Source organism: Sarcophilus harrisii, chromosome 3 (genome assembly GCF_902635505.1).
Source record: "Sarcophilus harrisii chromosome 3, mSarHar1.11, whole genome shotgun sequence".
Classification (NCBI taxonomy): Eukaryota; Metazoa; Chordata; class Mammalia; order Dasyuromorphia; family Dasyuridae; genus Sarcophilus; species Sarcophilus harrisii.
Genome location: NC_045428.1, coordinates 606042010 through 606066970, shown reverse-complemented (window position 1 = coordinate 606066970; position 24961 = coordinate 606042010). Strand labels below are relative to the sequence as shown.

The following is a 24961-nucleotide window of genomic DNA, read 5'->3' as shown; positions in this document are numbered from 1 at the left end:
TATGTTACAGAAGGTACTCTTGTTTAGATAGTGCTTGGACTGGTTGGTTTATTGGCTCCTTTCCCATTCTAAGATTCTGGAACTGTGTAAAAGCACCTCAAGTTCCCTCAAGTACTTGTATGAGAGCAATAAAAATATGTAAGCATTTTGTGTCAACTCCCTGTACTGGCTCCCGATTCTACCCCCGGAATATCTGTCTTTGGTATTTACTAAAATGAGCATGTTTCAGAGTATTCTACTTCTCTGTAATAATGAGTTTGGGAAAGCTGGAGGCAAGGAGATGATCTGAGATTAGTAGAGAAGTGTCTTGGGATTCTGTTGGCCATATAGTCCTTCGGGGTAAAGGTTAAAGCGTACATGGCTTCTGTCACATAGTAGACACTTGACTTAGTTGATTAATAGACTTTGATCTCTTATAAGAAGAAAATTAAATATTTGAAAAAGAAGGAACAAGAGTTAAGCAACAATTATGAGAATTTCAGAATCCAAATCATTTAGTGATATCTTCAGTCCCATTTTCTCCAGGTAAACATGAATTCTGTCACTTTCTCCCCTACACAAGATTCTCCGCCTTGTTTTCTTGATGTTATCTTTAAATATCTATGAAATTGGGTTTGAGAGGTATCCAGGGACAGTTAGGGACAAGTAGATGGCACAGTAGATATTGCAACTAAGCCTGAAAATTGAAAAATTTGTCTTCAAATCTGACCTAAGACTTACTTCCTGAATGACCCTGGACAAATCATTTAATTTCTGTTGCCTCCACTTTCCTCATACGTAAACTGGGGATAATAATAGTAGTTACTTCTCAGGGTTGTTGTGAGGACCAGGTGAGATAATACAAAGCACTGAGCATAGTGCCAACACATACATAAATAAGTAAATGTTATATAAATGTTAGTTGTTTTATCATCATCACATTCAGGTACCTGAAGCTTTGTGACTTTCAGAGGAAAGTCTATTTTCCTGTATGCTTATTCTTTTTATACTGAATTGAGTAAGTCTATTTAACTGTGAGACACACATATAAAGTCGGGGTGTTATAGGCTCTACATAGCCTATAGAGCTGGGGTTTTTGGTGGTTTTCATTATTGTTGCAGTTGTTGTTTGTCCCTCATTTTCAAAGGCAATTATGACGTCAGGGAAGTGATGGATGACTTGCAAGTGAATTGGATTGAAGTGAGGGAGTGCTATGCAAAGTCACCAGCCTGACTTTCTCCTCTGGAATCATTGGGGTCCAGTGGCCAGATCAAGATGACTAGTGATGGCCCTGGATGCCATGGGAGACTATGGCCTTTTAAAGCTAAGATTTTTAACAGTTTTCTGTTTGACTGAGGCAATCACCCACTTAGTGATTAAGGCTAGATAAGAAAGCAATGAAACAAAGAATGGTCTTTTTTACCTAGTTCCAAGTACATGCTATTCCCTTTTTAAGCCGTTCCCACTAATCTACACACCCTTCTATACTCCCCCTTATCCCCAACCTCCTATTTATTTATAAAATTAGAAGACTTTTATTCTAAATATATATAGTTATTCTCTCTTTTACTTTGATCATTTAAAAAAAAAAAAAAGAATCCATCTGGGAGGGAAAACTCTTTGGGTTCTGGCCAAAACAGCAATAATTGCTAGTTACATCCATTCTGAAGCGATCAGGGCCCTAACAAAGACCAAGTATTCTTGGCCTGGACCTTTTCTTGGCCAATCAATGAGACCCAGAGTGATTTGGGGATATAGATGAGGAGATTGTTTTCATCACTGAGCCATTGAAGATCTGTACATGTTCTGTGTTGATATAATAGGGTTAATATGGATCAAAGAACTCAATATTAACTCAAATAGACTAACTACAAACATTACACAGATATCTCACAATTCTTTTTCTCCTGAGGATCAAAGGTAAACTAGAAGAAAGTATTATAAAATCAACATGTCAGCTCCAAGTTCATGTCCTAATTGTGATGACTGCATTCATTTCTCTTTCTCTTCCTCTCCTTTCTTCTTTGTTCTATTACATGCAGAAACATGCACATATATACAAATATAACACTCATTCATTTATTTATCCATCACAAAATGATATTTAATATGAATACACATATAAGGTATTTGATAAGGGACATAATGATGCAAGAGAAATGAATACTAATATAAAAATTAGGGAACCATTTAGCCTAAGATAATACAAATGGCTATTCACTTTCATTCTCTTTGGAATTATGATGACTGTCTCCTTTATCCTGAGAGAACTGAATTGGACTTAATTGACCAACACTAGTGGGGAAGCTTCAAGCCAAGTTGTGGTTGTGAATTTTACCATCTTCCACATATCTATCCACTGTTACTAGCCAATAGTATCACTAGCCACAATCACTAGCCAATGTTCCCTCTCGACTTCTACATCAGCTAATGGCTTTGGGGAATTATTTTGTTCTTTAATTCTTTACTCTCAAACCCTTCCATATTCGATATGTTGCCAAGGATTGTCGATTTTGCCTTTGGAAATATATGTCAAATGCTGCTTCCTCTCTTCTAACCCAGCTGTTCTTCTAATCCTTCTAACCCCTAAAGTCAGTCCTCATCCCTTCACTGATTGGGGACTATCCCAATAACTACCAGCTTAGTCACCTGCCCCTCGATACTGCAAACAATCCTCCCTTCAACTGTTGAAATGATCTTCCAAAGGACAAATGTCACCATCACGTCTGACTCCATTGCTTATCACCTCCAGGACCAATTATAAAATCCTCTGCTTTGCTACTAAAATTGTTTAAAACTCCCCAAAAAAAAAACACATTTTCAGTCCTTTTTAGCCTTACACTGTCAAATACTCTTGACTTATTGACACTGACCTTCTTGCCCCATACTCTTATTTCCTGCATTTTCATTAAATGGAATTCTCTCATTCCTCATCTACAGCTTCTGGATTTTCCCTTTAAGTTCAAACTAAAATCCTTCATTTGACAAGAGACTTTTCTTGATGCTCCTTGAATCTAGTGCATCCCTTCTGTTGAATATTTCCAGTTTATCCTAGATGCTTCTACATGTGGCTATTTCCATTTTGTCTCCTCCCTTACATTGGAAGGTCCTTGAGGTTGGAGACCATTTCTCATTTCTTTATATCACCAGTGCTCAGCACATTGCCTTTCCATAGTGTGTTTCATCGATGTTGGACTGACACTTAACCAACAGTAGGGTTATCTAGAAAAGCCATTAGAGATACACATTCCCATCTCCCAAGGGCAACCCTGATTGCAGAGGTGTTATATGATGGTTCTCCGTGGTTCCTTTAGAATATGAATAGGAAAGTCATGAATTCTTTTCATTCCAGCTCAGTTACTTAGGCTCTGAATGCAAGTCGCCTTCCAGGGCTCTAAGAACATGAGTCCACTTGAGATCACGCTCAGTATTGTCTTCTCCTCTCAGACTGTAATTGGAGTTATAGGAAATTCTTTCCTAATCTTACTCTTCAGATTCATCTTCTTCACTGTGCACAAACTGAGGCCCATAGATACAATACTCATACAGCTGGCCTGGGTCAACTTCATGATGCTCATCTTGAAGGGTGTTCCTCAGACAATGGCGGCTTTGGGCCTGAAGAATTTCCTGGATGACACCGGCTGTAAAACTGTGCTCTACCTTTACAGAGTGGCTCGTGCTCTTTCCCTCAACATGACCTGTCTCCTGAGTGGCTTTCAGGCCATCATTATCAGTCCCAACACTTCCAGGTGGATAAAGCTCAAAACCAGAATCCCAAAGTACCTCCTCCCTGCAGTATTTTCTGCTGGATATCCCATATGATAATAAATATCTGTGTTCTTGTGAGAATTAAAGGAATAAGGCTCTCCCAAAACACCTCCAACGTGCTAGATTATGGGTATTGTTATATTTCAGAGACTTCAACACTTAACGCTTCACTGTTTGCCTTTGTGGTCTCCCTCCCTGACACTGCTTGTTTAGTGTTCATGGTCTTTGCCAGTGGCTACATAATGTTGTTTCTAAAAGGCACCACAAAAGGAGCCAGCACATCCGGAAGTCCAGCTTTTCTCTAAGAGCCTCTCCGAGACCAAAGCCACTCAATCCATCCTCCTGCTGGTAAACACCTTTGTGGGCTTTTCCTTACTCAGTTCCATTTTGTAACATATATGCATTTCAAAAACCCAACACCATGGTTGTTACAGAGCTCCAATTTTCTGTCTGCCTGTTTCCCAATTTTAAGTCCATTTTACTGATCAGCACTGACTCTCAAGTCCTAAAGTACTGCTATGCTCTCTGGGGATCCCCCCATCTTTCCCCTTTCTTGGTGTCCCCAGAGCCTAGCAAAGAACTTAAGCCATTGTAAGCACTTATCAAATACTTATTGATTGAATGATTAACAAGAATTTGCAAAGGAAGAACATTTCTTCCTGTAATGACCTATTGTGCTTTGAGGTAGATATGAGTGCCAGAAAAGCATTCCTTTTTTTTTTTTTTTTTAAGATTCACTGTGTAGCCATTCTCCAATTGACAAATGGTCAAAGGATATGAACAGACAATTTTCAGATGATGAATTTGAAATTATTACCACTCATATGAAAGTGTTCCAAATCATTATTAATCAGAGAAATTCAAATTAAGACAACTCTGAGATACCACTACACACCTGTCAGATTGGCTAAGATGACAGGAAAAATAATGATGATTGTTGGAGGGGATGCGGAAAACTGGGACACTGATACATTGTTGGTGGAGTTGTGAACGAATTCAACCATTCTGGAGAGTAATCTGGAATTATGCCCAAAAAGTTATCAAACTGTGCATACCCTTTGACCCAGCAGTGTTTCTACTGGGCTTATACCCCAAAGAGAATCTAAAGAAGGGAAAAGGACCAGTATGTGCCAAAATGTTTGTGGCAGCCCTGTTTGTAGTGGCTAGAAACTGGAAAATGAATGGATACCCATCAATTGGAGAATGGTTGGGTAAATTGTGCTATATGAATGTTATGGAATATTATTGTTCTGTAAGAAACGACCAGCAGGATGAATACAGAGAGGCGTGGAGAGAATTACATGAAGTGATGCTAAGAGAAATGAGCAGAACCAAGAGATCATTATATACGTCAACAATGATACTGTATGAAGATGTAATCTGATGGAAGTGGATTTCTTTGACAAAGAGAAGATCTAATTCAGTTTCAATTGATCAATGATGGCCAGAAGCAGCTACACCCAAAGAAAAAAAAAAAAACATTGGGAAATGAATGTAAACTGTTTGCATTTTTGTTTTTCTTCCCGGTTATTTTACCTTCTGAATCCAATTCTCCCTGTGCAACAAGAAAACTGTTTGGATCTGCACATATACACTGTATCTAGGATATACTACGACATATTCAACATATATCGGACTGCTTGCCATCTAGGGAGGGGTGGAGGGTGGGAGGAAAAAAACGGAACAGAAATGAGTGCAAGGGATAATGTTGTAAAAAAAATTACTCTGGCATGGGTTCTGTCAATAAAAAGTTACTATAATTTAAAAAAAAAAAAAGATTCACTATGTTCCCAGACCAGAACTCTTTATCTCCCTATCACCCCTTTCTTCTCTCTTTCTCCCCTCCTTCCCATTCTTCCTCTTTTCTGTCCAAAACGGTCCACCTTTGAAGTGCAAGATGCCATCGTTTTACATACTTCTGGATCTGTCTCTGGCAAACTGATTATACTAATCTTTTCTTAGGGCAGCTAGAAGGTGCAATGGACAGAGAACAGGGCCTGAAATTAGGAAGATTCTTCTCACGAGTTCAAATCTGGTCTCAGATACTTACTCCCTGAGCAAGTCACTTAACCCTGCTTGCCTCAATGCTTCACCTGTAAAATGGAGAAGGAAATGGAAAACTTCTTCAGTATCTTTGCCATGAAAACACCAAATGAAGTCACAAAGATATGGACATAACTGAAAAGACTAAACAAAGGACAGATGATATGTCCACATTTCATTCAAAACTTATTTAAAATATGGGATTGTGATGTCAGCTATTTTTGTGTTTACTACAATTGACATAAAAGTTTTTCAAAACAACTTTCTGCTTTCTAACGGCTCAAAATACAGGATTGTGATGTCAGTTATTTTTGTGATTGTTACAGCCGACATAAAAATCCTTACAAACGACTTTCTGCTTTCTAACAGCCTCAAAATACAGGATTGCAACATCAGTTATTTTGTGATTATTACAGCCGACAGAAAAGCCCTTACTTTAAACAACTTTCTGCTAACGCTCTCAAAATACAGGATTGCAATGTCAGTTATTTTTGTGATTTCTACAGCCGATATAAAAGTCCTTACAAACGAGTTTCTGCATTTTAACAGCCTCATTCATATTATTGCTACTGATCAGGGATCCCTTTCTACACTCATGGTTATGCTAATAAGATACAGTAGTATCAAATGTATTTTCAATTTTTTTTTGCTGCTGGAATCTCTGAGTAGTGCAATAGACTCGAAAGCAAGAGCTGCCTTCTCACATGCTTGATCATCGTGATCAGATGTTCTTTTTCCTCAGTCTAACACTTTGGTTAACCTTCACAACTGCCAAGAAGAAGCAGGATTCTCTACTTGGATATACCCTTCAGGATGATTTGTTCAACAAGAACAGACTTCTTTTGGATATAATCCCAGTTGATCCTCTTCTAGCCTGTTCTTTGTCAATACTCTGCAGGGGTATTTGGGACTGAAATTTTTGCCTCTTAGAAAGATTTGGGAAAACTAAGGGATATCACTTAGTATTCTTTAATTGACAAGACTTCTGTCATTTTTCCAAATATTTTGGACTAATAATCATTTAGAGAAAACTTTGTTTACACTTAGGAGAAACAAAATAATATGTTTATAATCATGGTGACAGAGAGCTTACTTTTAAAACTGGGGAACCTTCCATCCCTTCTTTATGTCCCAGAATAAAATGAAAGAGAATCTTCATCCAATTCCCATGGGAAAAGATAGAATGTTGTCAGTCTTTAAAAGGCCCACACTTGGTTAAATACTCCTAATGGGGCTCTTTAGCAGGGAAAGGTTTGGCTAGTGTGCTTGGTGACACTGAGAGGGTGGTGAGACAGATGAATTCTGTTATAGACTTAGACCTCATGTGGGGAAAGATAACTCACTTAGATAACATGTGGGGAAAATGTTGACTGCCTCTTAGCTACACCAATCTGTTGCAGGGACCAGTGATAACACTAGTTACATCAGTGATTTTTCTGGTGCTGCTCCTGACCATAAGGATGATTCTGCCCTAGAAAATGTTTATGACGGGTCTCAGCATTGCTTTGTTTTTCTTAAAATTGATTTTAAAATATTTCTGTAGTCTTTGTTTTAATCTAACCCTTTCCGGTTTGAGGATTGTTTTGAGACTATTCTAATGGTAAGTTTCCCCAGAAAAATCTCGGGGCTTGCTACCAAATGGTGGGTGGTCATGTAAGCATGCCAGGTCTAAGATGCCAGCCTGTTCTTCACCCTACACCTTGGCTCCTTCTCACCAGTTACTATACAATCCTAGAAATGTGTCATAGGAAGATTGGCTGAGGGCAGAGAAATCTACCAGAAATAATTTTCAGAATGCAAATTGTCTAGAGGCTGTTTCCTTCACCTGGTAACTGTGACAGGGAAATTATATTTATTTCCTTTTATTTTTAAAGGTTTTGATTTGGTTATAGGATTTATAGATACCTATTGAATTTTCAACAACAACACTGTGAACAAAAATCCTTGACCTTGCTGAAGAAAACCAAATGTAGCTTGGGCCAAAACAAAAGATCCATAGAAAATCCTCTTGAAATTGTACATGTTTAATGCATATTGGATTACTTGCTGTGTGGGGAAAGGGTGTGAGGGAAAGGAGGGAGAAAAATATGGCACACAAGGTTTTGCAAGGTGAATGTTGAAAACTATTTTTGTATGTATTTTGAAAAAAGTCATTATTAAAATATTTTAAAAGAAAATGCTTGAGGCTGCACACACTTGATGACATATGACATTCCTCAATATGCCTTTTGTTTTTACATCTCTTTTATTGTCTCCCCACTCCACAGCCCACTGAGTGACAGATATCTTATAATTAATCGATTTTATCTGAAGGTAGAGGAAACAAACCAGTACATGAGAAGCAAGCATGTGAGCATGTTCTGTTCTGCTCAGCCACGTCTGCAGGAGTATGTTCAGTAATGGGCCCCACATATTAAATAAGACAGGTTAAAGAGCTTTGAGAGAGAAGTAGCCAAAATAATGAAGTACATGAAATATATCTAAATCATATCATACGAGGAAAAATTAAGGAAAAATCAAATTAACAAAATCACTCATTCTCAGAGTGGCAGAGTGGCCATTAAGTTCAGCCCAAACCTAAGCATGAATGTTTCCCACAACATTCCCCAAAATTAGTCATCACTCTTTGCTCAAAAGTTCCACTAAGTGGGAATTCACTGTTGGCCTCTTTCAGATAGCTCTGGTTTTAGGAAGTTACATTTTCTCTCTGAAATTATCATAATAGGCTGAATCCATATCTCAAGATACTTGAAGACTGACATTCTGTCCCTGGATTCACCTCTTCTCCAGAATAAACATATGTCCAGTTCCTTTACCTGATTGATGTGCTTTAGTCAAGACTTTGAGACTCATTAGGCATAAAACTATATTATAAAGCAGCAGTCATCAAAACCATTTGGTACTGGCTAAGAAATAGAGTAACCTGATCAGTGTAATGTGTTAGGATCACAAGACAAGATAGGTAAAAACTATAGCAATCTAGCGTTTGACAAACCAAAGACCCCAGCTTTAGGGATAAGAACTTACTATTTGACAAAAACTGCTGGGAAAATTGGAAATTAGTAAGGAAGAAATTAGGACTTGATCTGTGGAAAAGGAAGAAATTTGTGACCAAAGATGAACTGGAACTCATAACTGAATACCAAATAGATAACTTTGATTATATTAAGTTAAAAAGGTTTTGTACAAATAAAACTAATGCAGACAAGATTAGAAGGAAGCAATAAACTGGGAAAACATTTTTATATTTAAGGGTTCTGATAAAGGCCTCATTTCTAAAATATATAGAGAATTGACTCAAATTTATAAAAATTCACCATTCTCCAGCTGATAAATAATCAAATGATATGAACAATTTTCAGATAAAGAAATTAAAATAGTTTCAATTGTCATATGAAAAGATACTCTAAATCACTATTGTTCAGAGAAATGCAAAGTAAGGCAACTCTTAAGATACCACTACACACCTGTCAGATTGGCTAAGATGACAAGAAAAGATAATGACAAATGTTGGAGGGGATGCGGGAAAACTGGGACAATAATAAATTGTTGGTGGAACTGTGAACGGAGCCAGCCATTCTGGAGAGCAGTTTGGAACTATGCTCAAAAAGTTATCAAACTGTGGATATCCTTTGGATCCAGCAGTGTTACTACTGGACTTATAACCAAAAGAGATCTTAAAGGAGAGAAAGGGACCCACATGTGCAAAAATATTTGTGGCAGCCCTGTTTGTAATGGCTAGAAACTGGAAAATAAATGGATGCCCATCAAATGGAGAATGGTTGGGTAAATTGTGGTATATGAATGTCATGGAATATTATTGTTCTGTAAAAATGACCAGGAGGATGAATACAGAGAAGCTTGAGAGACTTACATGAATTGATGCTGAGTGAAATGAGCAGAACCAGGAGATCATTATACACTTCAACAAGAATACTATATGAGGATGTATTCTGATGGAAGTGGCTATCTTCGGCAATGAAAAGATCCAATTCAGTTCCAATTGATCAATGATGAACAGAACTCAGCTACACCCAGAGAGAGAACACTGGGAAATGAATGTGGACTACTTGCATTTTGTTTTTCTTCCCAGGTTATTTTACCTTTCTGAAGCTGATTTTTCTTGTGCAACAAGAGAACTGTACAAAAACTGTACACACATATTGTATTTTAGATACACTTTAATATGCTTAACATTTATGAGACTGTCTGCCATCTAGGGAGGGGATGGAGAGAAGGAAGGAAAAGTTGGAACAGAAGTGATTGCAAGAGACAATGTTGAAAAATTACCCCTGCATATGTTGCCAATAAAAAGCTATAATAAAAAAAAGACAAAAAAACATAAGAAAAATGAAGTAAAAAAGTATGATTCAAAAAAAAAAAAAAGAAAGAAAACTATCAGCAAAATTGACCATATCAGTATCAACAACAACAAAAAAAAAAAAAAGAAAAGAAAAGAAAAGAAAAGAAAAGAAAAAACAAATCATGATTATATCAATAGATAGCAAAAAATCTATTTTGGTAAAATACAAAACCTATTTCTACAAAAAAAAAACAAACACTAGAAAACGCAGTAAATAAATGAAGCATTGCTTAAAATGATAAACATTAACTACTTAAAACCAGGAGCAAGCATTTTCAATGATGTGAATAAACTAATTTTTCTATTTAGAAATTTTCAGTCATATCTTATTCTTCATGAAACTTTTCCAGCTCACTTTACAAATGAGGAAACTGAGACAAGCAGGATTAAATTACTCTCTCAAGATCACACAACTAGTATCTGAAGCTAGATACAAATTCAGGAAGATGAGTCTTCCAGACTTCAGACCCCAGCTCTATCCACTGTACCACCTAGCTGCCTTAATAAGAAGCCTTCCCAATAAAATTGAAGCAAAGTAAGGGTACGCATTATCTCTATTATTATTTAATATTATACTAGAAATACTAGTTATGGCAATAAAACAAGAAAAAATAATCAGTGCTGCAATATTATTCTCTAAATTGTGGGTCCAATTTTCATTGTTATTTTTATACCTCCAGACATATTCTGAACGGGTATTAACTATGCTGTATGATTTGAACTCTTAAATAATTCCTAAAATGAATAATTTAAAATGCATTAAGCCCTCCTCCAGTGTTTCTTGAAACTTAACGTTTTTGGGGAGGAAAATCCATTAGAAAACTTGTTAGGATCTTGCCAACCAAGAGCGTAATCTTGTAACAATCAATCAATGAATATTTATTAGGCATAATGTCCTTTGTGCCAGACACTGTGCAAATCACTGAGAATACAAAAAAACCCCAAACAAACAGAAAATACCATCTCTGCCCCATGGGAAAGGATGTATATAATAAACATATACAAAGCAAGCTGTATACAGAACTGATGTTGTTGTTGTCCTTGATTTTCAAAGATTAAATGACGTTACTAAGTTAGAGTCAAGTTACGGCATGTCCGCCTGTGGCTGATCAGACCAACCTGAGCACAGAAGGTTCCGCCAGGGCCGGGCACAAATAATCCATGTGAACATTTGGAGGGCTTCTCTAATTCTGCACGTTTCTTGTTTCTTTTGAACTGATTCGTTCTGCTTTGTTCCTAAAGCCCAGCCCCTTGTCTGAGGAGGGCACACCAGGCTGGGCGGTCCGGGGCCAGTGTCTCCCACATCATATAATCAATTCTAAAGTTCTTCAGAGAGACCTTGAGAGTGTCCTTGTACGGCTTTTTCTGACCCCTTGTGAACCTGTATGAGTTCTCCATAAAATACTTTTTTGGCAAGCGTACATTTGGCATTTGACCAATGTGGCTGGCCCAACAGTCATGCTCTCTGCAGCAGATCTGGAACGCTTGGCAGTTTAAGGACTCAGTGTCTGGTCCCTGATCCTGCCAGGGATCTTCAGGATCTTCCTAAGACAATTCAAATGGCAACAATTCCATTTGCTGACATGGCGTTGGGATACAAGCTCTGCAGACCTTCAGTTGGGCAGTCCATCTAACATCTCTTCCCTTCCGAGCCTCTCAAACACAGCGGGTCATAAGGGTGACAATCTCATTACCAATGTGGACATCGCTGGAAAGTAGACTGCCAAGACTAGGGGACTTATCAATGATTAACAGAAGGAAGGGATTTGAATTGAGAGGGATTGGGAAAGGCTTCATGTAAGATATGGGACATCAGGGGTGGAGTGGAGGTAGAAAGCATGTCAGACAGGAGGAACAGCCGGAGAAAATGCCCCAAGCCAAGAGATGCAGTGTCTTGTTGGTGGAACAGCCAGGAGGCCAGTGTCACTGGATCAAAAATTACATGCTGGGGAGTAATGTGAGAAGAGAAATCTCATGTTGATGTGTGGTGGAGTCTTCATTAAGGAATAAAGACCCAGCCTACGGCCAGTTGGTGCTGCACATTTTAACAGAGTTCCCATTCCTGTGGGACAGATGTTCCTAATCTGGCCCGGCCAGCTGATCCTTGAATGTGGAGTTGAGAGTACATCTATCCAACGTCTTAAAGTTTCCTTTTCTATCTTTCTCTTTAATTAATTTTAGATGAGCCATTTTCTTAACTAGTATCTATTTACCTATAGGAATTGTGTTTTATCCTTTTCATTAGCAAAGCTGGGTCCTTAAGCGACTCGTATAATAACTCTGAATCAGAATCCCTGCATTAGACTGAGTTAGACCTGACTCAGAACAACAGAGAAAATTCATAGGAAAAAACAGAAGTGTGATCAGGAAAGGGCCTCGAAATTCACTCACGAGAAAGATCCACTGAGGAAGACTGAACAGGGATCTGGCTAGATGGAGGGAAAACATTGGCAGGAACTTCAGAATGCAGAGAACTTCCATGAGGGTTAGAGTTGGAGTATCTTCTGATAGGATGAGGATTAAGAAAAGCAGTTAATAGCCCCTTGATCAGTTTAGAAAGAGCTGTGTCAGTTGAATAGTAAGGTTTGAAGTTTCGTCAAAATACAGAGAAGAGGGGTCAGTTAGATGGAGCAGTGGACAGAGCACCAGCTCTGGAATTGGGAAGACCTGAGTTCAAGTCTGGCTTCAAATCTGTGTGACCCTAGACAAGTCACTTAACCCCAACTGCCTCTAAAAAATTAAAAATAAACATGCAGAGAACAAACTAAATGAAGGGACCAAGCAGAGATAATTTTTCAAAGATTTAGGAGGTGACATGAGGAGAAATACAGGATAAAACCAAAGAGGAAAATACGATCAAATGAGTTATTTAATGATGGAGGAAATTTGGGCATATTTGGAGGTAAGAGGGAAGAAACTAATAAAGCTGAGATAAGGGAAGGATGATGGGATTGGATTATGCAAAGCACTGAGATGAACCCCGACACAGTATCAGAAGGGAAGACCTCCACTTATGAAAGCTGGTGACTAAAAGGGTCCAGACTTCCTTGAGACTCTTGGACAGTTACCTGGGTGCCCAAGAATAAGGAGAGATAGGTCCCCTCCCATTGATGGAGCACTTGACAGACTACAAGGTTATTTTCACAAATAGATGTCTAGGAGCACAAATAGATGTTTAGGATGTCTAAAATTCCACAAATATTAATCATGCTCCGTGTTGCAAGCTCTCACAGTTGCTGTTGCAAACTGCAGGGAAATGTCTCCAACATACAATGTTATCAAAGGAGGGAGTAGAGGGAGAAAACAGACAAGGACCAGGAGCTGAGCTTGAGGGAGAACAAAAGGGGAAGATAAGCATTTATTAAGTGCCTACGATGGCCAGGTTCCATGCTAAGAGATTTACATCCATTACCTCATTTGATTCTCTTGTCAAAGTGCTAATTTACTTAATTGAGATGACATAGGAGAAAATAGAGGAGGACCAAGAACTGAGCTGGGAGGGTTTCTACACTTAGGGAGCAGCAGAAGAGAAGAATGAGGAAAGAAAAGAATAGAAGCATTTGTTAAGCACCTATTATATATCAAGCCCTATGCTGAGTACTTTATAAATATTAACTTATTTGATCCTCTAACAACCCTGAGAAGAAGGTGTTATTTTGATCTGCATTTCGTTGTTGAGGAAATAGAGGGACAGAAGTTAAGTGACTTGTCCAACATCACACAGCTAGTAAATGTCTTAAATCAGTTTTAAACTAGGTCTTTCTAATTCCAAACCAAGTCACTCGATCCACTGAGCCATCTAGTAGTAGATGAACCAGCAAAGAAGAATGGGAAAATGGAGTAAAGAGAAAGAGTATCAAGTGATTGTGCTGGGACAAGATCCCAGACAACGCAGAATTTGATTCGATTGGGAGCTTGGTTTTCAGAAAACAGATCCATTTAGACTTCTGAAACGAGCATGGGAGAGGAAAGAGTTAGAAGCGAGGCGCAAAGGCAATGAGGAGGCTTGATTTCAATGTCTTCATCCTAGCATAGCAGTTTCTGATGGAAGTAGGGCTGGTGAGTTCAAGAAGGAACATCAGAGCTAAATGAGATAAAGCAGTCAAGAAGCAAGGACAGAAAGGACTTTATCCAGAAACCCTGATAGCAAGAATCAGGGGTGACTTCCTGTCCCCAGCCCAAGTATAGAATAAGCAGGGTGGGAACAGCAGATGAGAGGTGAGGAATTAGTAAGCACTCCAAGGCTGAGTGAGAAGCATAGAAAGGCAGACTGAAGTGAAGGGAACCATGAGGAAACTATTGTGAGAATGATGAAACTATGAAAGATGAATGAGAGAAAAGGAGAGGAGATGTAGTCAGAAATAATTTCCTGTAGTTTAATATATATATATATATATATATATATATATATATAATTTTATTTTGTATTTGAAAGAAATAGCAAGTAGTGCATAATAGATTGCACTTTCTGTATCACTATCCTTTTATTTTACTGTTATGGAAATACTTGTTTTATTCCATGAATTGAAAATACTATTTTAAAAATAAATAAATGCATAGACACTATTTGCATCAAATTTGTAAATTTGATTTCCTTGATTAGAAGAAATTTCTTTCTGCTAATCATTCACATGCAGGGATATAGGAATATAAATTCCATTTGCCCCCAGTAACTGGGGATCAAGCAATGATGCTGGAGAAGACAGAAGAAAAAAGCAAGTTGAGCTAAGATTATAGGAAAAGCACCTCATAAGAAAGCTCTGAAATACCATAAAATATTATTCAAATGTACAATCTCCCCAGATTAGAATGTAAGCAATCTGTTCTTATTTTCTCCTTAATTATTGTGTGTGGTTACCTATTTTTGTTTCTTTGAACTCCTATATTTGAAATTCAAAGTTCTTTTTGAGAAATCCTTGGAAGTCCTCTATTTCAACACAAGATCCATTTTTCGCCTGAAGGGTTTTATTGGTTTTCCAGGCAAGACACCTGGAAGTTTTCATTTGAGTTTCTTTCAGGAAGTGAACAATTAATTCTATTTCCACTTTACCCTGTGGTTCTAAAAGATCTGGGTGGTGTTCTTTTAACATTTCTTGAAATAGCATTCTTATGCTCTTTAAAATTTTTTTGGTTATGGTGTCCAAAGAGTCGAATGACTGATTTTCTTCCTCCTCACTCTGTTTTCCAGGTCACTTGTTGCTGTTCTTTTATACCATACCTTACATGCTTTTCTATTGTTTTCATCATTTCCATTTTGTTTTAGTATTTCATGTTATCTCATCGAGTCACTGACTTTGATTTATTCTCATTTTCAGGAAGTTTGTTGCTAAAACAAGATTTTCTACCCCTTGTATATTTATGCTTAATTATGAAATCTCTGGATGAAAGAATGTGAATGTTAGTCACTTTATTTGCATAATTCCAAATTGCTTTCCAAAATGGATGTACTGACCCACAGCTTCACCAGCAATACATGGATATCCCGCTTCTTCCAAATCTTTCAAACATTGTTTACTGACAATCTTTTGTCTATAATCTTTACCAAGATCCAAGGTAAGGAATGAAACCTTAGAGATGTTTTAATTTTATTTATTTTATCATTAGTAATTTGAATGTTCTTTCATATAGCTGTTAATATTTTGAAAATCTTTTCTTTATATCTTTTCATCACATCTATTCAGTAGTGGCTATTGAATACACATATACATACATATGTATGTATATTATTTATTATACATATTTCTTGAATACCAAAGACATCTGAGAAAATTTATCTTTTCCCATTTAACCATTTCTTTTCTTACCCTAGGTGAATTAATTTTGTCTGTGCAGAAGTTTTCAATTTTACATAAAGTTATCTATTTTATCTTTTGTAATTGCCTCTATCCCTTCTTTTGATTCGAATACATCTTCTACACATAGTGAGAGGTATATAACCTGCTTCTCTGCTAAGTATTTTATAGTAAAATATGGTTTTAAAAAGTATTCACCTAAATTTCATTTCTGCAAGACAGCTTTCCAATTTTCCTGTTAGCTTCTATGAAATATGGACTCCTTTCCTAAGCAATTTGTATTTTCCATTATGTTTCTCAAACACTGTTTTTGAGTTCCATTTTACTGAGCTCCATCATTTCTGATTCTCCCTTATATCCTTTATACCATCTGTTCTATTGCTGTTTTTATATTTTTAAATCAATACCATATGTTTTTGATAAATTTCACTTTTCAATATCATCTAAAGTCTAGGAGTATTTTGCCCCTTCATACCTTCCTCATTTGATCATGTTTTTAAAATTAATTTTATTGTCAAATTCTGTAAAGATTCTCTTTAGTAATTTGATTGATTCAGTACTAAAACTGTCCACTCCATCTGGTAGTAGTCATTTTTATAAAATTGGCCTGGCCCAGACATGGGCATGGAATATTGCTCCAGCATCTTAATTTGTTCACTATTTCTTTTAGGATGACCTTGAAATAGAACTTATGCAAGGTTTTTTTGGTAAGCTTTGGTAAATTGATCCCCAGATACTTTATTCACTTTGTTATTATATTAAATGAAATTTGTTTTTTTTTTGCCATCGTCTCCTGAATTTCATTATTATATAGAAATACAGTTGATTTTTGAGTTTATATTGTAACCAGCCGAAATGACTGCCTCGGTATCTTGGATAATTCCCTAAGATTTTATCTTAGCAAGTCTGCTGTCATATAATCTACAAAGAGGGATATTTTAATTTCATATACCTGTCTTTGCAATTTTAAATGCTCTCTCTTGTTTTATTACAGTTGCTAGCATTTTCAGAATTATATCCAGTAGATATAACATTGAGAATGGACATCCTTGTTTAATAAAATATTTATTTTAAAATGCTTGTGTAACCTTATTGCATATTTTTTTTCTTTTGGTTATTGATGCTCTTCATATTTAAAAGATTATAATATTTCATCATATCAAAAGTCTGTGATTATACCTTCTAGGGTTTGTTTGTTTTTTAGCATAAAGAATTTTGTATTTTGTCAAAGGCATTTTCTGCACCTATTGATAATCGTGTTAATTTTGATGTCTTTGTTTTTAATATGATTAATAGCAATTGTTCCCATAATATTAAATTTTTCCTTATATTACTTATAAACCCAGTTTGGTCTAATGAATGATCACTTATCTAACAATCTGCAGTCTGTTAATCAGGATTTTATCTAAAATTTCTGAATATTCATAAAAAGTATCTATTAATTATATTGGTTTGTAATTCTTTTTCTGGATTTCATCCTTCTCTGCTTTTATCCTAGTTCTTTTTTATATAAATCTTTTATTTTCAAAACATATGCATAGATAATCCGACAACATTGACCTCATATAGCCTTTGTTTTTCAGATTTTCTCCTCCTTCTCCCCATCCTCCCTAGATGGCAAGCAATACAATATACGTTAAACACGTTAAAATATATGCTAAATCCAATATATATATATAAACATTTATACAATTCTCTTGCTGCACAAGAAAATCAGATTAAAAAAAAATTAAAGGAGTAAGAAAACCAAATGCTAGTGAACAACAACACAAAGAGTGAAAATGCTATGTTGTGATCCTCACTCAATTCCCACAGTCCTCTCTTTAGGTGTCAATGGCTCTCTTCATCACAAGACCACTGGAACTGGTCTAAATCATCTCATTGAAGAGAGCCACATCCATCAGAATTGATCATCATATAATCTTGTTGTTGCCGTGTACAATGATCTCCTGGTTCTTTTCATTTCACTCAACATTAGTTCATATAAGTCTCTCCAGGTCTCCATGAAATTATCCTGCTCTTTCATTTTTACAGAACAATAATATTCCATAGCATTCATAAACCATAATTTATTCAGCCATTCTCCCACTGATGGGCATCCACTCACTCTCCAGTTTTTTGCCATTACAAAAAGAACTGCCACAATCATTTTTGCACATACAGGTCCCTTTCCCTCCTTTAAGATCTCTTTACGATATAAGCCCAGTAGTAACACTGCTGGATCAAAGGGTTTAACAACTTTTTGAGCACAGTTCCAAATTGCTCTTCAGAATGGCTGGATACCTTCACAATTTCACCAACAATGTATCAGTGCCCCGGTTTTCCCACATCCCCTCCAATATTTGTCATTATCTTTTTCTGTCATCTTAGCCAATCTGAGAAGTATGTTGTGGTATCTCAGAGTTATCTTAATTTGCATTTCTCTGATCAAATCTCTGACCAAATCACTGATTTGGAGTACCTTTTCATATGACTAGAAATAGTTTCAATTTCATCATCTGAAAATTGTCTGTTCATATCCTTTGACCATTTATCAATTAGAGAATGGCTTGAATTCTTATAAATTTGAGTCAATTCTCTATATATTTTAGAAATGAGGCCTTTATCAGAACCTCTAAAATGTAAAAATGATTTCCCAATTTATTGCTTCCTTCTGATCTTGTCTACATTAGTTTTGTTTGTACAAAAACTTTTTAACTTAATATAATCAAAATCATCTATCTGGTATTCAATTATGAGTTCTAGTTCTTCCTTAGACACAAATTCCTTCCTTCTCCACAGATCTGAGAGGTAACTATCCTGTTTCTCTAATTTGATTATATCACTCTTTATGTTTAAATCATGAACCTATTTAGAGCTTATCTTGGTATGTGGTGGGGTCAGCCCTAATTTCTTCCATACTCGTTTCCAATTTTTCCTGGAGTTTTTGTCAGATAGTGAGTTCTTATCCCAAAAGCTGGGTTGTCTTAGTTCTAATTTTTGTCTCATGAAATGATTCTGATAGAGTCCTAATCCCCCTTTTTAAAGAATAATATATGTAATATGGGTATTAATTCTAGTAGATTCTTTTTTTTTTTTTTGCCCAGGATCACACAGCTAGTAAATAATGTGTTTGAGGCTGGATTTGTATTCAGGGCTTCCAGAATCCAGGGCCACTGCTCAATCCACCATGACCAATTTTGTACTTTGTTTAAAATTTGATGAGTTCTACTGTAGAATCAGTAAGATCAGAAGATATTTTTCCATTAGTAAAACTTTGTAGCCAGTTATAATTCTGAGACTTAATTATATAATGTATAGAGGAAAAGTTGTGTCACTTTCATATTTTATATATTTGAAGTTATTTCTTTTTGTGTGTGATAACACAAATGATTATGTTTATGATTGTTTAAGGAGTTATATATAGTTATACTTATTATTTTGGTTTTGTTGGGATTTCAACCTTGCTCATTTGATATTTTCTGTAATTTTTTTGCCTTCCTATTTTTAATCAGATTGGATAAAGCTTTCTAATTTTATTAGTGTTTTTTAAAACTGGGTTATAGTTTTATTTATATTTATTTTCAATCTATTTCTTCTTTGGTTTTAATATCTCTTAAATTTTCTTTGTTGGCTTTCCCATTTTCAGTTATTTAAACTTTTTTGTGTGTGTGTTACTTCCTTAACATTATAGACCAGAACAAATGAATACTCAACAAATACAGTGGGTCAAAGAACAAATCATATTAAAAGCAATAATATGAAAGAAAATGATAATGAAGTAACACCAAGATTTCAGGTTGTAGCTCAAAATGCCCTCAGAACATCTATTCTAAAAACAAAATTAGCAAGTTAGGGGAAAAAATATTTTTATTGTGACTTCCTAAATCCTCCCTTCTGGAAGCCAACCAAATACCACAATCCCTTCCCTCTGCCTTTTGGTATTCCCTTCCCACAGTCCCTAGTGCTCAAAGTTTTCCTCTCCCCTCCTCTGACCTCCCAAAGATCACCAAAACTTTATTCTCACCTATAACCAAGATTCCTTCGGGCATTGTTTCCAGTGGCCCCTTCAATCATTCTCCTCTGGATCACCACTTCCAGAACTGCCTCCTATCCCCACAAACTCGATAAGCTCTCTTCTCTGAGCCTTTGGAAATAATCTCCCTGCATTCTCTTCTCTCTTCCCAAAAAGGCATTGAGGAAGATTTAATTATCTGAATCTGGTTAGAACACAGATTCAACCTTCACATGGGAACTGTTGGCAATTCATTCTTTTACCAAAAGAAGAAGCTCCGGGAGAGTCTGAATCACCTAGGGAAGAAATCTGAAGCTAAGAAACTTCTGTCAGGAGGAGGTAAGGGCCTAATTGCTGTATTAGAAGGATCTGGTCAGCAATCCACTCAATCAGGCAATTAATCCACCCTGGATACTTAAGGCTGGCTCCTCCCAAGCAATTCTCCAGGCAAGCAGCTTCCACTTTGGGATCTCCTCAGAAATAAATCTTGACACACCTGAGACACATTATAAACCAGGGACACTGTAATTCAAACATTTTAAATTAACAATTAAATTAACAATAAAAGGCAAAATGGGTAATTTTAATTATTTCAAATTTAAAAGATCCTATACAAACCAAACCAATGAAACTAAGATTAAAAGGAAAGCAGAAATCTGGGAAATAATTTTTTCAGCAAGTGTTTCTGATAAAGTTTTCGAGTACACAGTGGATTGATTCAAATTTATGAGAATTATTCCCCAAATGATAAATATGAACAGGCAGTTTTAAGACAAAGAAATTAAAACTCCCCATAGTCATATGAAAAAATTCTCCAAATCACCATATATCTATCAGATTGGCTAATAGACTGAAAAATAAAATAATAAATGTTGGCGATGTGGGAAGATTGGTACTATTTGTGAACTGATCCAACCATTCTAGAGAGCAATTCGGAACTACATTCAAAGATCAATCAAACCATACATACCCTTTGATCTAGCAATACGATTAATAGGTCTGTATCCAAGAGATCACAAAAAGGGGAAGGCCACGATACAAAAAATATTCTTAGCATCTTTTTATAGTGGCAAAGAAATGGAAATTGAGGGATGCACATCAGTTGGAAATGACTGAATAAACTAGAATACGAAAGTAATTGAATTCTATTGTGCCATAAGAAATGATGAGAAGGCAGATTTCAGAAAACCCTGAAGACTTACATGAACTGGTGCCGAATGAAGTGAGAAGAACCAAGAGATCACTGTACACAGTAACAGCATGTGGTGATCAACTATAAGACTATAATAGACTTGGCTCTGCTCAGCAATACAAGACAATTCCAAGACTCATGATGAAAATGCTAAAATCCAGACAAAGAAATGAGGGAGTTTGAATGAAGATTGAAGCATACTATTTTAACTTTCCTTGTTTTTTGGGTTTTTTTTCACATTTTCCCTTGTTCTATTTCTTCTTTCACATGATTAGTGGAAATGTTTACATGACTGTATATCTGTGACTTATATTAAATTGCTTCTCATCCTGGGGAGGAGGGAAAAGGAAAGAGGAAAACTCAAAATCTTTAAGTTTTTTAAAGTTTAAAAAAATTTTAAACAAATGTTGAAAAAGATATGGAAAATAAATACTATTCTTTAAATGGAAAGATAAAGAGCAGCCTATTACATCTTTAGAGATCAAATGAGTGATGATAAACCAGCCTTTAGCAATCTAGCTTAGTAAGGATGAATATAGAGATTATGCTGATATAATACTAGTATACTAATTACTACTAGCTACATAGTAAGTGGAATATGAAAAATCTAGCTATCACTTGCATCATTATCTAGATATGCTATTACTATATAACTACATACTCAGTATCAAAGTAGAAAGAATTTAAATATTGAGAGTCACTGCAGGATCTAAATTAGCGCCATCACTAGAAAGAAGCAGAAACTTACAGAACACTCTAGAAGGATATTGCTTACAACCAAAAAATAATCTCAAAAGAACTATAAACTCACAATGGAACAGGATCCTTACATGATTTAGAAGGCTTCCAACTCCTGATGAAAAAGCTAGAGCAACTAGAAACTTAGAAGATTCAAGCAGTACAAAAAAAAAAAATCCCAAAAACAAGGAAACTACAAACCAAATCATTAAAGTCTAAACATGAATAAATATGGTAGATGATATACCTATCCCCTTTGAAACTTTTCATCAGGAGTGATAAGAGTACTTTAAGGAATAGGTCTGTTAAAGTCTGATCATCTTAAAGGTGAGAAGGGAAGAGGAAGAGTAGACAGGGAGGAAAGGAAGGTTGAGGAAGTTATCTCACCAAAGTGAGATGTGTGGGTAAAAGTCTATTCAAAAGGAGGATCACATGGAGGAAACAAGTGGCATTTGAATATCTCATCTAAACTGATTAAAGGAAAGACCCCCCATATTCACAGAAAGACAAAGATCTGGGTACATAAATATGTCTCATTAAGCTGGAAACATAAGGAAAAGGTGGAAGGGGAATGAGAAGATAAACTAAAGAAGGAACTAATCTTAATCACAATTTAAATGAGGCTCAAAAATGTTTATTTTTTTTCAGAGATGAGAATTAGAAACTGAGAAGATTCTCATCAATTGAATAGCTAGGCAAGCAAAAGTATATAAATTTGATGGAATATAACTATTTTAAGAAAATATTAAGGGATAGTTTCACTGGAACTTGGGAAGATTTGTGATAACTAATAAAGTACAGTGAACAGAACCAGTGTGATTTATATAACAAAAATATTAAGGAAAAAAACTCTGACTAAAGAATCCTGATTAACATCACGGTAAATCACAATTCCAGAGGATAAGTAATGAAATGTGCTCCCTACCACCAGATACAAGATGACAAACACAAAGAGCTGAGCAAGATTTTTTTGGACATGGACAATGCAGAAATATTATCCTTAATTATACAAAATGGTATTGGGGTCTTTTTCTTTTCTCAATTTAATGTGAGTGAAAGGGGGAAAGGAAATTTTTACCTATTAAACAAAAATTAAAACATAAGGAATACACTTGGACAGTTTTACAACTGTGGCTACAACTTGTCTGAGATCATTTTTTTTTTTTAAAGAAACAGATAATTCTAACTATATAAAATTAAAACATTTGAATAAAATCAATGAAGATCAAATTAGAAGAGAAACTGAAGCATACAGAATGTATCAAATATTACGTGAAAAACAACCATGTCAAATCATTTACATCTAAAGAACTATCCCCATGTGTTCCCAGAAGTATTGCCAACAGATGAGTGCTGAAAGGCCTGTTAGTTTGCCAAGGTCCTGACAAATGAAAACATGCTCCAAAGCCCTGATAAGAGGTCACATTAAGATAATTTCAGCATGCCTTCAAAATTGGTGAAAATAACAAAAGGAAACTATCAATATTTGACCTTTTAATTTTAAAATTCACAAACATGAAATAAAATGAACATTTTCTATGCCATCCAACAGGGGAAGGGAGGGAAGACCACATTTAAAATTTCTAATATGGATAGCTTGATTTGCCAATTGAGTAATCTGAAAATTCAACATACTTTTGGAGCAGTCCTCATTGCTTCTAGCTTTCCTTCTGTTCTACGGAAAATCCACATCTATTTTCTGCCAAACTACTTGCAGGGTTCCCAGCATTTTGTAGGGGTCAGTGAGTCCTAGCCCAATAGTAAAGATCTTTAATCAAACAAAGTTACTATATTCATCTTCTTTTGGATATTACACGCCTGATCAATTTCTCAAAATCTTTATTTCTAAGCAGGAAAGGATAATTTGGATGATTATTGCATTCTTGTACACTTTCTAATTTGGTCCTGCACCTCCTCCTGAGATATGGAAAGAGGCTGTGAGAAAGACATTGTACTTGAGATGAGAACCCACATCTTTAGAGTTGGAAGGGGCTATAGAAGCTGGGACCAATCCCATTTTAGAGACTAATAAAGTAAGGCACAGAGAGGTCATTCCTTGCCCAGAGTTATAGAGCCGGGGAGCATCTGATTCTAAGCCTAGTGTGCTATATATCACAATTAATGCCTTTCAGTGCGCTATATTTCACAAATTAATGTCAATTTGCATTAAAGGAAGTGACTAAATGGTCCATGTTTAACTGACTGCTATGAGACGTGACCCAAGTATTAATAATCATTAAAAAGCTAGCATTTCCATAGCAATTTATCTTGCAAAGCATTTTACAAATAGTATCTTATTCAATCTTCCATCAACCTTTAGGAGGTAGATGTTCTTATCGCCATTCTACAAATGGGAAAGTCAGGGAAGAACAGGTTGAGGGACTTGCCCAGATTCACACAACTAGTAAGTGTCAGAACCAATCTGAAATCAGGTCTACAGGCTCCAGACCCAGGTCTATGTCTACTGTGCCCCAAGCAGCTTAAAGAAAACATTATAGAAATAAATGTCTAACAGTCAGCTAAGTGTTTACATGAGGACTTTTTGTCCTCATCAAACAGGAAACATAGTGAGGTCCAATTAATTGGGAAATGGCTGAAAAAGCTACAGTACATGAATGCCACAAACTATTGAGAAGTAGTGACAATCATCAGGATTTCAGAGAAAAATTCACTACATTTATAGGACTTTATTCACAGTATGAAATTTGGGATGTTTAATGAGGTCTCTTATTTTGGGAGGTCTGACAAAGTCTGTGCTGCAGCAAGAAATGTTCTCTTATTAATTAGATATATAAATTTTATCTCTAACATGATTTTTTCCCAAAGTACAGTCAAATATCGACTCTAAGAGAAGAAACGCCTTTCCACAATCAATGTTTTAGACACCTTCATTTCACTGTGAATATTCGGCAGTCTTCTGGTCTTCCAGAGAAAAGCTTGCTTCCTTGACAACATTCACGAGTCATCTCTCCATCAGGAATCCTCTGATGTAAAGGAAGAGATGATCTCGGTCTGAGTCCATACAGCACTTCTCCTCAGAAGGCTTTTGAAGACACTCTAGATTTCATTTCAGTGCCTTTCCTCATTCATTA

General features: G+C 36.1%; 1 protein-coding gene and 1 pseudogene across 1 annotated transcript in view; one reads left to right on the top strand and one right to left on the bottom strand.

Annotated features, from left to right (window-relative positions):
• The window catches only part of LOC100929068 (zinc finger protein 420-like), a 165212-nt gene that overhangs the window by 127042 nt on the left and 13209 nt on the right, over window positions 1-24961 (bottom strand).
• Window positions 3213-4478, top strand: LOC116423055 (annotated as a pseudogene).